The 14,727-nt window shown below is 37.4% G+C and overlaps 2 long non-coding RNA genes across 5 annotated transcripts in view; one reads left to right on the top strand and one right to left on the bottom strand.

Annotated features, from left to right (window-relative positions):
* LOC129149937 (uncharacterized) overlaps positions 1-14,060 on the top strand; it is a 31,837-nt gene extending 17,777 nt beyond the window's left edge. The window contains exons 3-6 of one of the 3 annotated variants that reach the window (XR_008556720.1): positions 1,788-1,898; positions 3,667-3,792; positions 8,240-8,398; positions 13,988-14,060. This is a non-coding gene — a long non-coding RNA (uncharacterized LOC129149937). Of the gene's footprint in view, positions 1-1,787; positions 1,899-3,666; positions 3,919-8,239; positions 8,399-13,987 lie in introns of all 3 variants that reach the window. The other 2 variants (XR_008556721.1, XR_008556722.1) reach the window with 2 other exon arrangements.
* Positions 1-14,727, bottom strand: part of LOC114235340 (uncharacterized) — a 118,704-nt gene that overhangs the window by 99,132 nt on the left and 4,845 nt on the right. The window lies entirely within an intron of this gene.

Below are 14,727 nucleotides of genomic sequence, written 5' to 3'. Positions count from 1 at the left end.
CATTATCCAGACTTGATGCAGGCATGGAATTGGCTTTCATTTACATTCTTTTGCTATAAGAGAGCTGCAGAAATATGGACCTCACTCAGGGATGATGCCGTTTTATAAAGGAGAAAGGAAAAGCTCTATAATATTGTCCAAAGTGAAGTTTTGAATGTTAAGAGAAAGCCATATAAGCTGGAGTAGATGAGAAATCACAATAACACTTTTTCCCCCGCAAAAGAACAAGACAAAAGAGAAAACTTGCAATATTATTTTAAATACTTGTATACAAGTGTGGATTGTAACAGAGCATACATTAGACTGAGGATCCTCCGAAGGAAATGGGGGAGAGGGAAGAGATCAACCAAAGAACTTACATGCATAAGTGCATAACCCATGGACACAGACAATAGTGGGGTGAAGGCCTGGGGAGGGGGAAGGGGACATCTGTAATACTTTAAACAACAAAGATACATTTTTTAAAAATTACAGAAATTAGGAAACAATCTTTAAGATGAGTTATGGATAAATAAATTTTGGTATATCCATAAGTTGAAATGATAAGCAGATATTAAAAACATGTTTTTAAAATATCCAATAATATGAGAAAGTGGTCATTATAGACTATAAATCCATTATTCCTATCAAACAGGAATCAATTTTATTCTTCCCAACCCTGTACTCTTCCTCATGCCATTTCCTCCCCACTCCCAGTATATATAGGAGCATAATGGAAGAAATGTTTTAAGGAGAGATGCATAAATAGTGAATTTTAAAGCTTAAAGGGATTCCAGAGATCACTTAGTCAAAATCCATCATTTTACAAAGGAAACTGGCACTCTGGAAAATTAAATGTCTCATCTAAGGTCTCAATCCCAACATTGCCACTTGGTGAAAACTAGGTTTCCTTACTCTCCAAATTTGGCACATTGTACCTTCTACTACAACATGCTACATTTGAGGCTGAGTCAGACCAGATTACAATGGTCCCCCCTTATCCACAGGGGGTATGTTCCAAGACCCTCAGTGGATGCCTGAAACCTGGGATTCTACTGAACTCTATATATGCTATATTTTTTTCCTATACATACATACCTCATCATTTCAAGGAAGCACCTTACAGCTTCTCTTTGGCACATCCAAATTGCCAGGCATCACCACTCTTGTACTTGGGGGCAATTAATAAGTAAAGTAAGGGTTACTTGAATGCAAGCACTGTAATACCACAACAGCTGATCTAAACAGAGTTGTCTACTAAGTGACTAAAAGGCCTATAGCATATACTTGTGGATAAAGGGATGATTCACATCCCAGGTAGGACAGAGCTAGATGGCATGAGATTTCATCATGCTACTCCACACAATGTGCAATTTAAAACTTATGAATTGTTTATTTCTGGAAATTTCCATTTAATATTTTTGGACCATAGTCATTGACCTCTGGTAACTGAAACCCTGAAAAGCAAAATCAGGGATAAGTGAATACAGAAGGTTAGGCCAAAGAGTATGAACTTTATTCTATCTATCCTTTTTTTTGGGGGGGGGGAGGGGGCGGGACAGTAGGTGGTACAGGGCACAAGGGAATGATAATGATCAGTCATAAAATATCTGTAGATATCATCTATATTTTTTCATAATTCTAAATCTTTAACTGTGTTCTTATTCAGTACAATTTTTTAAATTCTTGGGGAAGAACTCAAATAATTTCTTTGTCTCACATAAATAATATTGAGTAATGGAAGTGACTAGATTATAACTTATAACTATTTTATTTATTCATTTGCTTTTGTCTGTCTCTTCCTCTAGAATGTATCTTCCAGGAGGGCAGGCCTATATCTTTTTTTCTGTTGATTCCAGTGCCTAGCAAGTGTTTGACATATAAAGGATGTTCAATAAGTATTTTAATAAGTTCAATAGGTAAGTGAATCAATGAATAAATGATAGCCATAATGATAATGCAATAATCCTTTATTTACTTTGACTAGATTTATTCTGGAAATTTCCCCAAGTTTGTCATTCAATCACCACTCAAAATTAATTTTAGAATTGGGTGAGTCTACTGTATTCTTCATATGCTCTGCATTTCAGTCTAGCACAAGTGAAATGTTTTAGAATATTAATTTAGGACTCTTAAAACTTTTGTGTCAAATTTGCTAAGTTTGGGAATTACCTTGACAAGTAATTTTAATTTTTATCCACAGATAAATGTGTACACTTACACCACAAACTAGTGGTGTACATGTGAGATTAAACTGATGATAAGTCAGAAGGCAACACTGCTGGGTGAGCATGTTTAGAAATAGAAAAAAAAAAAGCAAGATGGTATGCCTTGAAAAATACAAGCATTAGGCTGAAATAAGTATACATTTAAACTTATTTTCTCAAATTAAGTGTAAGTTTAAAACCTGACAAAAAGAAGTAAATAATATTTTAAAAAGCACATTTTTCCTTAAAGGTAAGATATTAAAACAAAAAACAAACAAAACAAAACACTGAGCCTAAATTTAAATAATGACCTCAGTTTTAAAAGTCAGTGCACTTAAATTTTTCTCCTTAGATTTATTTTCAATATTAATATGTATAGAGAATTAAAATATTTTTTACAGAAAAATTTTGCCAGATGAAGAAGCTTTAAAATGTTGGCCTTATAGACCATTTCTAGGATTTTACCCTAACTTAGGAAATAATCTGAAATTTAAAATAGATTTATGTATCAAAAAGTTCATAACAACACCATTTATAAGAAAGTAAGGAAAATAGCTTTAATGACCACTTAAGGATAGTACTCAGTGACTATTTCAGTCATTGAAATGTTTTTGCAGTGTTTAAAATAACTTGAGGAAACATTTCTGATAAATTGTTATGAAAAAAGGCAGTGTACTCAAGCAAAGAGTTTAAACTTCATAAGCTTAAAAAACTACACAGAATATGTGAATTGCAAGTCATTTGCATCTACATAAAGGAATTATTGGTTATTTTTTCCTGTTGTCATTTATTTTTTTTAATTTTTAAAATATATCTTTATTGATTTCAGAGAGGAAGGAAGAGGGAAAGAGAGATAGAAACATCAATGATGAGAGAGAATCATTGATTGGCTGCCTCTTGCACATCCCCTACTAGGGATCAAGCCCACAACCCAGGCATGTGTCCTTGACCAGAATCGAACCAGGGACCCTTCAGCTGATGCTCTATCCACTGAGCCAAACCAGCTAGGGCTCCTGTTGTTATTTAAAAATATTTTCAAAATTTTCTTTACCTATGTGTACAACTTTTATAATCAAAGAAATCCATTACTTGTCATAGATAAGTGATTATGTTCCAATGATGTTTTCAGTATCATCATGTGAGTGTAAATATTGTTGACCAAAGAAAAGTTTGATATTATTTAAATCCAAATAATGGACTTTCCAAAACAAACACTGATGCATATCCTATAACTTGTAAAATTATAATGGTTTAGTATAATTTACTAATTATTTTGATATGGTGGGCTCTCACTATGTTTGTTGATGGTTGATGATGGAGATACCTCAATTCATTCACCAAGTTCCTTGAATCTGTCAGTTAATAACTCCCCGAACAAGAGTTTAATGATATGGTATGATGTCAAAAAGCTGTCTATAAATTTGCCATTAGTTTGTGAGGTGCACTTTTTTATTATTAAATATATTTTTATTTATTTCAGAGAGAAAGAGATAGAAACATCAGTGATGAGAATCATTGGTGGGCTGCCCTTGACTGGAATTGAACCCGGGACCCTTCATCCGCAGACCGACGCTCTATCCACTGAGCCAAACCAGCTAGGGCTGTGGTACATTTTTGCAATCTATTATTTTGTACATCAAAAAGAATTGTCTCTTAAGTGCTAAATTTTTTCTAACACAAAAGAGAAAATTTCTTCTTAGACTTGTTTATTTTGGCCAGCTGTGAGCTTCAGGTAATATTGTGTGATCTGACATCACCAGTAAAAAAGGTTTCTTGGGGAAATAACTGGCAACAACATTTCACCTTGTAGAGTTGTTATAAGTGTTAGAGATCAAATATGCAAAGTGCCTGGCATAGTAAATGGTGGCTGTTATAATAATATATAACATAATTATGACTTCTTATCTATTATATTCCTATATGTAGGGTGAATTAAAAAATACACAGTGCAATCTATTTAAAAACATTTTTCTAGACTTTCAGATAAAGATAGGAGTGAATGAAGACCACAAAATATTCCTACCCAAACACTTTACAAAATGGGCAAGACAAAGAACAGTAAAAATTCTTTTAACAACATTACTAGAAGTAACCAGAAAATATCCACAACCTAAACCAACAAAGGCCAAAATAATATTGTTATTTCAAAACAAATAAATTTGGGACAGCAAGAAATGAAATAGACATAGCTGGAATTGACTTCTCACCAAAAGGAAAAACTGGTAATCCCAGCACATCACCTTAATCAACTCATTCTTCAATTCTCCAAGACAATTATGACTTCTCTCTGAAATCTCCCACATCTCCCTGCTCCTCACTTCAAACTCTCGTTTCATTGATAAATAGAAGCTGTCACAAGAGAAATGTATGTTTCTCACACTAAACCTACCAACCTGCTTTCATCTCTACTCCTATGTTGTCTCCCTTCCTTTATAAAGGATCAACTATCCCTGCTTTTATCTAAGGCAAGACCCTCCACTCGTGCCCCGGATCCCATCTCCCATAGTCCAGGACCATGTTCTTGTGATGATACCCTCCATTCCCTGCATCCTCAGTTTCTCCCTCTCCACTGGGTTATTCCAGTAAGTAAACATACTGTAATATTTCCCATCCTAACAATAGCATCACCCTGGACTCCATGTCCCCCTCTACTTGTATGGTGAGTAGGAGTCCATTTTTCTGCTCCCCTATATAACAAAACTTTTCAAAGACTGTGTATACTTGCAGTCTCCACTTCCTCACTTTACATACTATCCCTTCAGTCCAATCTAATTAGGATTATTGTCTTCACAGCTCCACCTAAGCTGCTCCTGCTGAGATCATGGTTATCTTCTTGCCAGGTCATTTTACCCTTCCTAAATGTTTGGGGGCCGTACACATTCCTCACTCTTTTTCTTTTTCTCCGTCAACATTCATTTCCCCCTAGGTCATCTCATCCAATTTTTCTGGTATATTGTCTATATTCTTAGGACTTCTAAAATTTGTATGAGCTCTGAACTCATACCCAACCTTCTACCAGGGGACTCTATTTAGATGCCTAATAAGGACCTCAAAGTTAGCACATTCAGAACAAATCTCATTTTCTTCTCCAATTCAATTTGTCTCCTTCATGTCAGTCAACAGCATTATTTTCATATATTTGCTTAAGGCAAAAACCTAGAAATTGTTCTTAATTGCCAGTTATTAAGCTATTGTCTCTTAGCAATAAGCCTTTCCATACTCTGCTTTGTGATGCTGGGATTGGTACTTTACAAACGAAAGTACATTTCTACTTTACCAGCTGAATCCCTGCTACAGTCTCTCAACAAGGGGCATTAGAGAAAGACTAAGAGTCAAGAAGAGAGAACAAGAACTTGCTCCTTGGTTGTCTGCACCTGTCAGCACTGCCCCAGTTATGGTCCTTCATCTTGGCAGCAGCAGTTAGCTCCAAATTTCACCTATTTTGTACTCTCCTGTAACCAGCCTCAACATACCCTCTCAGAGGTACCACCAGCAAATGGGCAGCAACCCCTTCTCTGAGGTCAGGGTTCCAGCTCTGCTGAGTCTTTTCTCATAACTTCTGTGTTCTCATAACTTCAGGTCTTCCCTGTGTTTATCCAGTACCAGCAGTAGATCCTTCCTGAAGTTACTCCATTACCTTAGTACTTCCCTTTTCTCTTTTCAGTTCTACAACACCTATTTGACCAATTATTTAAATAGTAGTCCCCCCTTATCCACATTTTTACATTCTTTTATTTCACTTACCCACAGTCAGCTGAAGCAGTGAAAGCAGACTCTCTATGATGATATTTGAAAATATTAAATGAAAAATTCCAGAAATAAACAATTAACAAATTTTAAATTGCATGTCATTCTGGTGGCATGATGAAATCTTTTGCCATCCCGCTCCATCTTGCCCAGCGTATGAATCATCCTTTTGTCCAGCATATCCTCATATACACTCCCCACCCATTAACCATCTAATAGCCATCTCAGTGATCAGATCAACTGTTGAGGTATGTAAGTGCTTGTGTTCAAGTGACCCTTATAATAGCCTCATTCTTTTCCACAATGTCTTCATCACTTCATTTCATCACATAGGCATTTATCATCTCACATCATCACAAGAAGGGGGAATTCAGTGTAATGAGGTATTTTGAGAAAGACCACATTCACATAACTTATTACAGTATATTGTTATAATTGTTCTATTATTAGTTACTAGAGGCCCAGTGCATGATTGAATCATGCACCTGTAGGGTCCACTACACGCTTTCGCTTTCGATTGCGGGGGAGCTGGGTGCCTGTCCGCTGGTGCACCAGGCCTTTCGGAAGCCTCCAGCGTGGCGGAGGCTTCTGAAAGGCCTGGTGCCGGAGCAGACAGGCACCCAGACAGGCACCCAGCTCCCCCGCTTTTGATGGTCCGCGGCGGGACGTGAGCTCGCTGCCCCAGAGGCCCCTTCTGTTCCACAGCACAGCCATGGCGCAGACGCTGAGCTCGAGCCGCCGCTGGCAACGTGAGCTCAGCGTCCTGCTGGCCCAATCGGCTACCCCGGCCACTCCGAGTCCCGCCCCCTGTGCCTCCCACTGGCCCAATCGTGGGCATAGCAGAGTGATGGTAATTTACACATTACCATTTTATTAGATAGGATTGTTTTTAATCTCTTACTCTGCCTAATTTATAAATTAAGCTTTATCATAGGTGTGTAAGTATACAAAGAAACATAATATATATAGGGTTCATTATCATCTGTGATTTCAGGCACCCACTGGGGTTCTTGGAATGTATCCCCCACTGATAAAGCGGGACTACTGTACTCAATTTTTTGCTGTTTAAATATTTAGTGGCAGTCAGAGGGATTCCTCTAAAGCACTTACCATCTCCCTGCTTCTCTTCATACTTAGAACAAAATTCAAACCCCTCATTAGGGCCTACAACCCCTTTTGTGACCTGCCATATCTAATTCTCTAGATTCATCTCTCATCAGCTTCTGTTTACTTGTTTGGCTCTAATCATTCTGTCTTGAACATACCATCTTCCTACTGCAGGACCTTTGTCCTGGCCCTTCTCTACACCTGGATGACCCAGGTCTCCTAGTTCACTGCCTCACTTCATTCAGGTCTCTTCTCAAATATCATCATAGAGAGCCTGCTTTCACTGCTCTATCTAAAATGCCCAATTCCGCCCTGCCAGGATGGCTCAGTGGTTGAGCGTCGACCTTGAACTGGGAGGTCACAGTTCAATTCCCGGTCAGGCATATGCCGGGGTTGTGGGCTTGATCCCTAATGGGGGTGTGCAGAAGGCAGCTGATCAATGATCCTCTTTCATCATTGATGTTTCCATCTCTCACTCTCCCTTCCTCTCTAAAATCAATAAAATGTTAAATTAAATAAAATGCCCAATTCCTTCCCCCAACCTTCAATTCCTTACTTGGGTTTCTTATTATTATTACTATTGGACATCATAATTTTGTTTATTTCTTCCTCACCCATCCTAAACTAAAATGTTCATAGCTTCATAAAAGCAGGTATTTGACCTTATTTATCACTAATGCTGACACTTAGTAAATTCCAGCTGACAAATGAATTTAATAAATTGAAGTGAAGGCAGAAGAAAACTAGACCTAAGTAATTGCAAAGATAATATGCAAGTGAGACAAAGACAACATATTGTAGCTTGATTAATCTCCCTAAGTACATGATATAACAAATGGATAAGAAAAAGCTCTTAAAGATGTAATAGGAGAAAATTTCCACAAAAAATTGAAAGAACCGAATCTGTAGTATAATATGCCCAAAGACAAATAAACACATAATATTCAATATTGAGGCATCTCATGATTAAGCTATTAACCATAAAGAATGAAGGAAAAACTTTTTAGACTTTTAGACAGAAAAATGAAATAACTTAAAAAGGGAGGAAATCATGTTGGCCTTAGACTTCCTCTAAGCAGTATTCAAAGTCAGAAAACAAAGGAAAACTTGTCTGTACAATTTTAAAGCAAAGCCAGGATGACCCTCAACTATTATCCTATATAATAAAAGCCTAAAATGCAAATTGTCCCCTCGACCAGGAGTTCTACCGGGAGTTCAACTGCTTGCTATGACGTGCGCTGACCACCAGGGGGTGGCGTGGAACATGGCAGGTGTCAGCGATGCGGTGCTGGCAGTGGGCAGCAGTGGAGGCGCTGCTGGCTCGATGAGACCAGGACCCTGATGTTATGGTGGAGCAGGTGAGTGGGGCGGAGCCAGGCCATGGTGGGTGCAAGCAGGAGCCTTATCACCTGCCAATCGCCCAGCAGATGGTGACCAGCAGTGATGACGGGGGGTGTCCAGGCACTATGGGAGCTGGGTGGGGGGCCGGCCTCAAGGGGCTGGACAATGATCTGGGGGTGGGTGGCAGCGACCAACCTCCTCTGGGCAGGGGGCTGCGACTTCTTGCTGGCTACCTGGGGGTGGGGGTGACAGGGACGGAGGTGGGGTGAGAATGTGGGTTGCCCACCAAACTGGCTCTCACTCCCCCTGCTACCCTCCCCTGGTACGCCAGGGCTCTCGCACCTGGGAAGCCCCCATGCACAGGAGCCCTCCCCACACCCAGCTCCCATAGTGCCTCTTCCGGGTGAGCAGGGCAGCAGCCTCCAGGACCACAGGGGCCAGTTGAGGCCGGCTGGGAGAGAGGGCGCTGCCAGCCTGGCTTCCGTGTGGCGCTGCTGGGCGGTCCATGGCATCTGGCAGTGCTCACAGCATCTCTGCTCTGCGTGGGGACTGGGCGCTGTGACTCAGATGGAGGGAGGGCGGGTGTGGGGCCCGGGGGCCCAGGTGCTGCCCAGGGCCCAGAGGTCAGCTGGGACTTGCCCTTCCACACCAGACGCTTGCGCTTTGATTGCCGGCCAGGCCTAGGGACCGCACCGTGCGTGAATTCATGCGTCAAGCCTTTAGTATCTAAGTAAAGGTCATTCAAGAATTAATGAAAAAGGCAAACATGGCATCCATGAGTCCATGTTAAAATAAAATAAAAATAACATGAAGAAACTACTTAGTGAAGGGCAGATAACTAAGTGATGAATGAAAATTAATAAGTAGGATTTGTGGAATCGAGGCAAGTTATGAGCACTGGATTTTAAAATACAGACTAAGACCAAATGACCAAAGGAATTAGGGTTACAAAAGAGAAATAAGCATTAATACCTTGGCTTTGTAAAAATAATGACATAATAATATTACATTTTTTCACATCAGAGTCTATTGGCATTATTATATTTGAAACATACAGATAGAAACATCTCCAAGCCTGGCTGGTGTGGCTCTGTGGTTGAGCATTGATCCATGAATCAGGAGGTGACGGTTTGATTCTGGTTGGGGCACATGCTCGGGTTTGGGGCTGGATCCCCGATTCCCCAGGAAGGGGATGTGCAGGAGGCAAATAATCTATAATTCTTGCTCATCATTGATGTTTCTATACCTCTCTCCCTCTCTCTTCCTCTCTCTGAAATCAATACAGACATTTTTAAAAGTCTCCAAACTCTTATACTTTTTAAAACTTTAAATATTAGGAAATAAGATCTTTTGTGGCAAAGAAACATTTGTTTAAAAGCTCAGCAATTCCTTAAGTTGATCTTGCTACTACCAAATTGGAATTGAAATTTAATACTTTATTATTTAAAAGTAGTGTACATGTTTTTATCCTCAGATTATCATTGCTGTTTCTATCTCTCTCCCTCTCTCATCCTCTTTCTGAAATCAATAAAAAGTATATATATATTTTTGTTGTTAAAGATTATCTTATTTGTACAAATGCATAGAAATATGATGCCTATCATGAAGTTCATTTAATATTGATGGTAAAATCTGGGATCTGTGAGATTTAAAATTTTTCCTGTATCCCAGCTGGTGTGGTTCAGTGGTTGAGCATCAACCCAGGAACCAGGAGATCGCAGTTGGGGCACATGCCCAGGTTGCAGGTTTGATCCCTGGTAGGGGGCGTGTGGGAGGTAGCAATGGATGAGTGTCTCTCATGGGTGCATGATTCTCTCTCATGTTCCTATCGCTCTCTCCCTCTCCCTTCCTCTCTCTGAAATCAATAAAAACATACTTAGCCCTAGCCGGCTTGGTTCAGTGGATAGAGCGTCAGCCTGCTGACTGAAGGGTCGTGGGTTCGATTCTGGTCAAGGGCATATGCCTGGGTTGTGGACTCGATCCCCAGTGGGGGGCGTGCAGGAAGCAGCCAATCAATGATTCTCTCTCATCATAGATGTCTCTATCTCTCTCTCCCTCTCCCTCCTCTCTGAAATCAATAAAAATATATTTTAAAAAAACATACTTAAAAAATGTTTTCCTGTCACTTTCTATATTGTTTGAATTATTTATAAATGAACATGTATTATTTTTCTGAAACCAATGAAGATATTTTCCTTAAAATGATATACATTGAATATACTGAACTGTACATTTTTAAATGGTTATGATCATAATTTTTTTTGTTTTTTTACCACAATTAAAAAAATTTTAAATGCTATTAAAACTTATAAAATAGATCTAGCCCCGTGGTCGGCAAACTGCGGCTTGCGAGCCACATGCGGCTCTTTGGCCCCTTGAGTGTGGCTCTTCCACAAAATACCAAGGCCTGGGCGAGTCTATTTTGAAGAAGTGGCATTAGAAGAAGTTTAAGTTTAAAAAATTTGGCTCTCAAAAGAAATTTCAATCGTTGTACTGTTGATATTTGGCTCTGTTGACTAATGAGTTTGCCCTTATAGTAACTTTACAGTTGGATTTTGACTCTACCAAATTTTTCCCAAATCAACGTTGCCATCACACTTTACCCTTCAAATTATACCCTTCACATAATACTCTGTACTTGCCTATACCTTATCTAATTTAATTTTAGAAAGCAGAGATTATTCACTGGCAGACATTATTACAAATATACAAAATGAAAATGCACTTATATAAAATAAGTAATATATCGTGTTACTATGTTAGGTTATAAAAATGTAAATATATGTCATTTGATTTACATATTTGGGAGAAAATTTTTAATTTTAATTATTTTTTCTGATTGTTAAAATAATGTGTACTCATTTTAGAAAACATGAAAAAGAAGGTAAAAATGACCATAACAACATTACACACTTTGGTGTATTTCCCCCCACCCATTTTTATGCATATAAATAAATACATTTTTAAATAAAGGAGGAGAAATAGCTATATAACCTAAAAATTTTAATTGTACATTAAATTAAATATTTCTCTGGGCATTTAATATTTTTAGTGGCCATTAGATTGATACGCCTTGGTTTATTTACCATTCCTTTACTGTTGAATATTTAGATTGTTTCCTCTGTATAGATACTGTAGTATATATAAGTCTTTTACTTCACATTTGATTATTTGCTTAGGATTGGTTCCTGGAAGTGGAACTACTGTAACAAAATTTGGACAGTTTTTTAGACCCCTGGAAGGTAATACAGTAATCGGTGAGGTTGTACATTTCATTGCACTCTTAGCAACATTGGTTATGAGCACTTATTTTCAATCTTTGTCATCTGATCAGAAGACTGTAATTCAGTTTGGTAAAGCTGAATTGTTATTCATATAATCATATTAGTAACTTTACTATCTCAAGGACTTACACTTCTTTTGTCTTCTCCATGATGCTTCCTTAACATAGAACCTTGCCTAGATGTCGAAGTAAGGTATTTTTTATTGGCTTTGGCATTATTTCTTTTAAAATAAATTATACTTTGAACACATAGGAAGGTGGAGAAAACTAACATAAAGAAGGATCCAAATTATTTTACTTAATAAAAAGTAAGACTGTATTTAGTTCTTAATAATAGACTATTATTACTATCACCTAGCAATATCATTTTATTTATTGAATTTATTTCTTTATTGAAATCATATTGTTTATTGTTTAATGTGCTATTTTCACTATAGCGCTTTCTAAAATGCTTAGTTTACTAGTATAAGAGTAAGCAAAACATTCACTAGGTAACTACTTTAAAATAATTTCCTCATCCCTGCCTTCATCAAGATGCCTAGAAACAGACTGGCTCATTCCCAATTTTCCTTCATGTTATCATTACTATGAAATCATTGTGTAGATAGGGTAATACCTTCTGGCATACAGAAAAATAGCATCTGTAAAACTATATGGCACATTTTGGTTGCGGTTTTTCCTCCTTTGGAACTGTATCACATAATTTTAAAGTGTTTGCTTAAGCTTCTTTGGGCTGCCTCCATGGTAGCTGTGAAGTCAGTCAGGAACAGTTCTGGCCTGATAACAAAGTGTGTTAGCTTGACATGAACACTGTGTCAATTTTTTTAAAAATTACTAATAAGAAACTTTAAAATCAAAGATATACTTAATTCATTTTGTTTTTTTAAAAGCATGCCACTTCAAAATCAGGAAATACACATAAAACAAAGGGTTCATAAATATATACTTGCTCATTATCCAGATGCACATTTAAAACATATTCTATAGTATGAATTTGCAGTGTGGTTTTGACTCTATAACTGTAAGTAATTATGTAAAATCAAAATATATAGAGGTATTAGGAGAGTATGAATTATTAAAATGGCCCTAAGCACTATTTCTCTAAGTCATAAAGGAAATCTTTCTAAGAGAACACCAAAGACGTATAAATTATGTCAGTTTTAGGATAATTTAAAAGGTACTACGTAATTGCCCTGGCCTGGTAGCTCAGTTGGTTAGAGTATCATCCTGATATGCCAAGGTTGCAGGTTTGATTCCTGGTCAGGGTACATACAAGAATCAACCAATGAATGTATAAATAAGTGGAACAACAAATCAATAGTTTCTATCTTGCTCTACCTTCCTTTCTCTCTAAAATCAATTTAAAAAAAGATTATTTACTCTTGATTACTCAAGGAAAGGAAGTATTTTCAGTTCCTTAAAGAATTCGAGCTCATTTACCAACTAAATAACTATTTTTTTAAAAGCATGCTACTTCAAAAATTGAGTGTACTGGTTTTTAAGAAAAAAATAAAGGTATTTGCATTGTAAAAGTGGGAGAAGAGTCATTTAAATTTTGTATTGTAATAAAGTGTTATATCACCTTCAAGGAAACATGCAAATTCTTATAAACTACCTAAAATCTCAACCATCCTTTTGGGATTACTGAGTTTTATGAATAAACAAGTCCAAGTCAAGATCCTGACATCTAAAAACATAACAGTCCTTTTTATAGAAATGTCATTTTGTTTAATTATGTAACATGAATTTATTATAAAATTACTTATTGGAATAATCTCCATATCATTTTGCTTTTTAACTTTGAACATGATGGCCTTGATAATGAGGTCCAAAGACAGGAACAATTTAAGAAGGGAACAGAAAAAACTTTTAGAAACTGATCATTGCCCTGGAAGTATAGCCACTGTGGGGGTCCTACCTAGTTTGGGAAAAAGAGGTGTCTGTGTTCAGAAGGCCTGACCTGGAGGGGAGGGAATGGCCATAAAAGAGAAAGGGGATGATTATGAGACAAACTGCCTCTGAGTGGCTTGTGATTAGCTTTGCTGTAATGAAACGTTTAAAAAAGGGGGACATCTGTGATACTTTCAACAATAAAGATAAGTTAAAAAATGAAAATAAAATATAGAGCTAAAAGTAATTAAAAACTGAAATGTATGGAGTTTTATATTTCATTCTAACATCAAAAAGAGGATACTTATTTGGTTTCTTATATCTAAGCATTTTTCACATATAACACATTGTATTTTTGTTAAAATGTTATCTCTGAGCCTTATAGTGATCTTCCTGCATTGTGTCTCTTTATTTCTTTTTGTTTGTATCTTAGGAAAATGCCTCTTGGATTTTTAATCAGAATGTGATTATTCTTCGGTAAAATAAAAACATATTTGAAAACTCAAGGCTGCTTCTTGGTTGTGATTGGGTCTGATTGCCTTTTTTTTACAGTCTTTGCAGAAAATTTTCAGAGATTTGCAATGCCTTCTTTACCTGAGATAGTGTGTGAGAAAGTCACGGTGCCTAACCCAAGTCCATACCTCTATATGCAGACATACCAGATTGGAATCCCTGGAAATTTTCTGCAGAGAACCACCTTAATTTGCATTATGGATGCAGGATGGGTGAGTACACCACAAGAGTATATACATAAAATGCAAGTGACAGTATCAGCTAAACTCACACTGCACTTACTACCAGATCATGCTCAACAATGGTCATACCAAGTCCAACACATTGTTTATAAATCATTTTATCTGAAGTTAATGTGTGGTGATTTTAAACACATAGCAAACTCTGAAACTTTTCCCATTAAAAGACAGTCTATCCCCTCCCCCCCTTTTAATTATACAGATTTCGTAACTTAGAAATCCACACATGAAAGCTATATGTTCATGTTGACCAATGTCTCCCCTTTCTAGAATATGTATAACATTAGCGATTTGTCTCTAATGAATAGAATCTGATAGAGATGCTGCTGCATGACTTCTAAGATTAGGTCATAAACGGAACCCAGCAATCCTGCTGTGAAGAACCCCAGACCACAAGGGGAGGCCAGGTGTAGGTGTTCTG

The sequence above is a fragment of the Eptesicus fuscus genome, chromosome 8, assembly GCF_027574615.1.
Source record: "Eptesicus fuscus isolate TK198812 chromosome 8, DD_ASM_mEF_20220401, whole genome shotgun sequence".
Taxonomy (NCBI): Eukaryota; Metazoa; Chordata; class Mammalia; order Chiroptera; family Vespertilionidae; genus Eptesicus; species Eptesicus fuscus.
The sequence above is the reverse complement of the archived record's forward strand: the minus strand, read 5'-3'. Positions and strand labels throughout refer to the sequence as shown.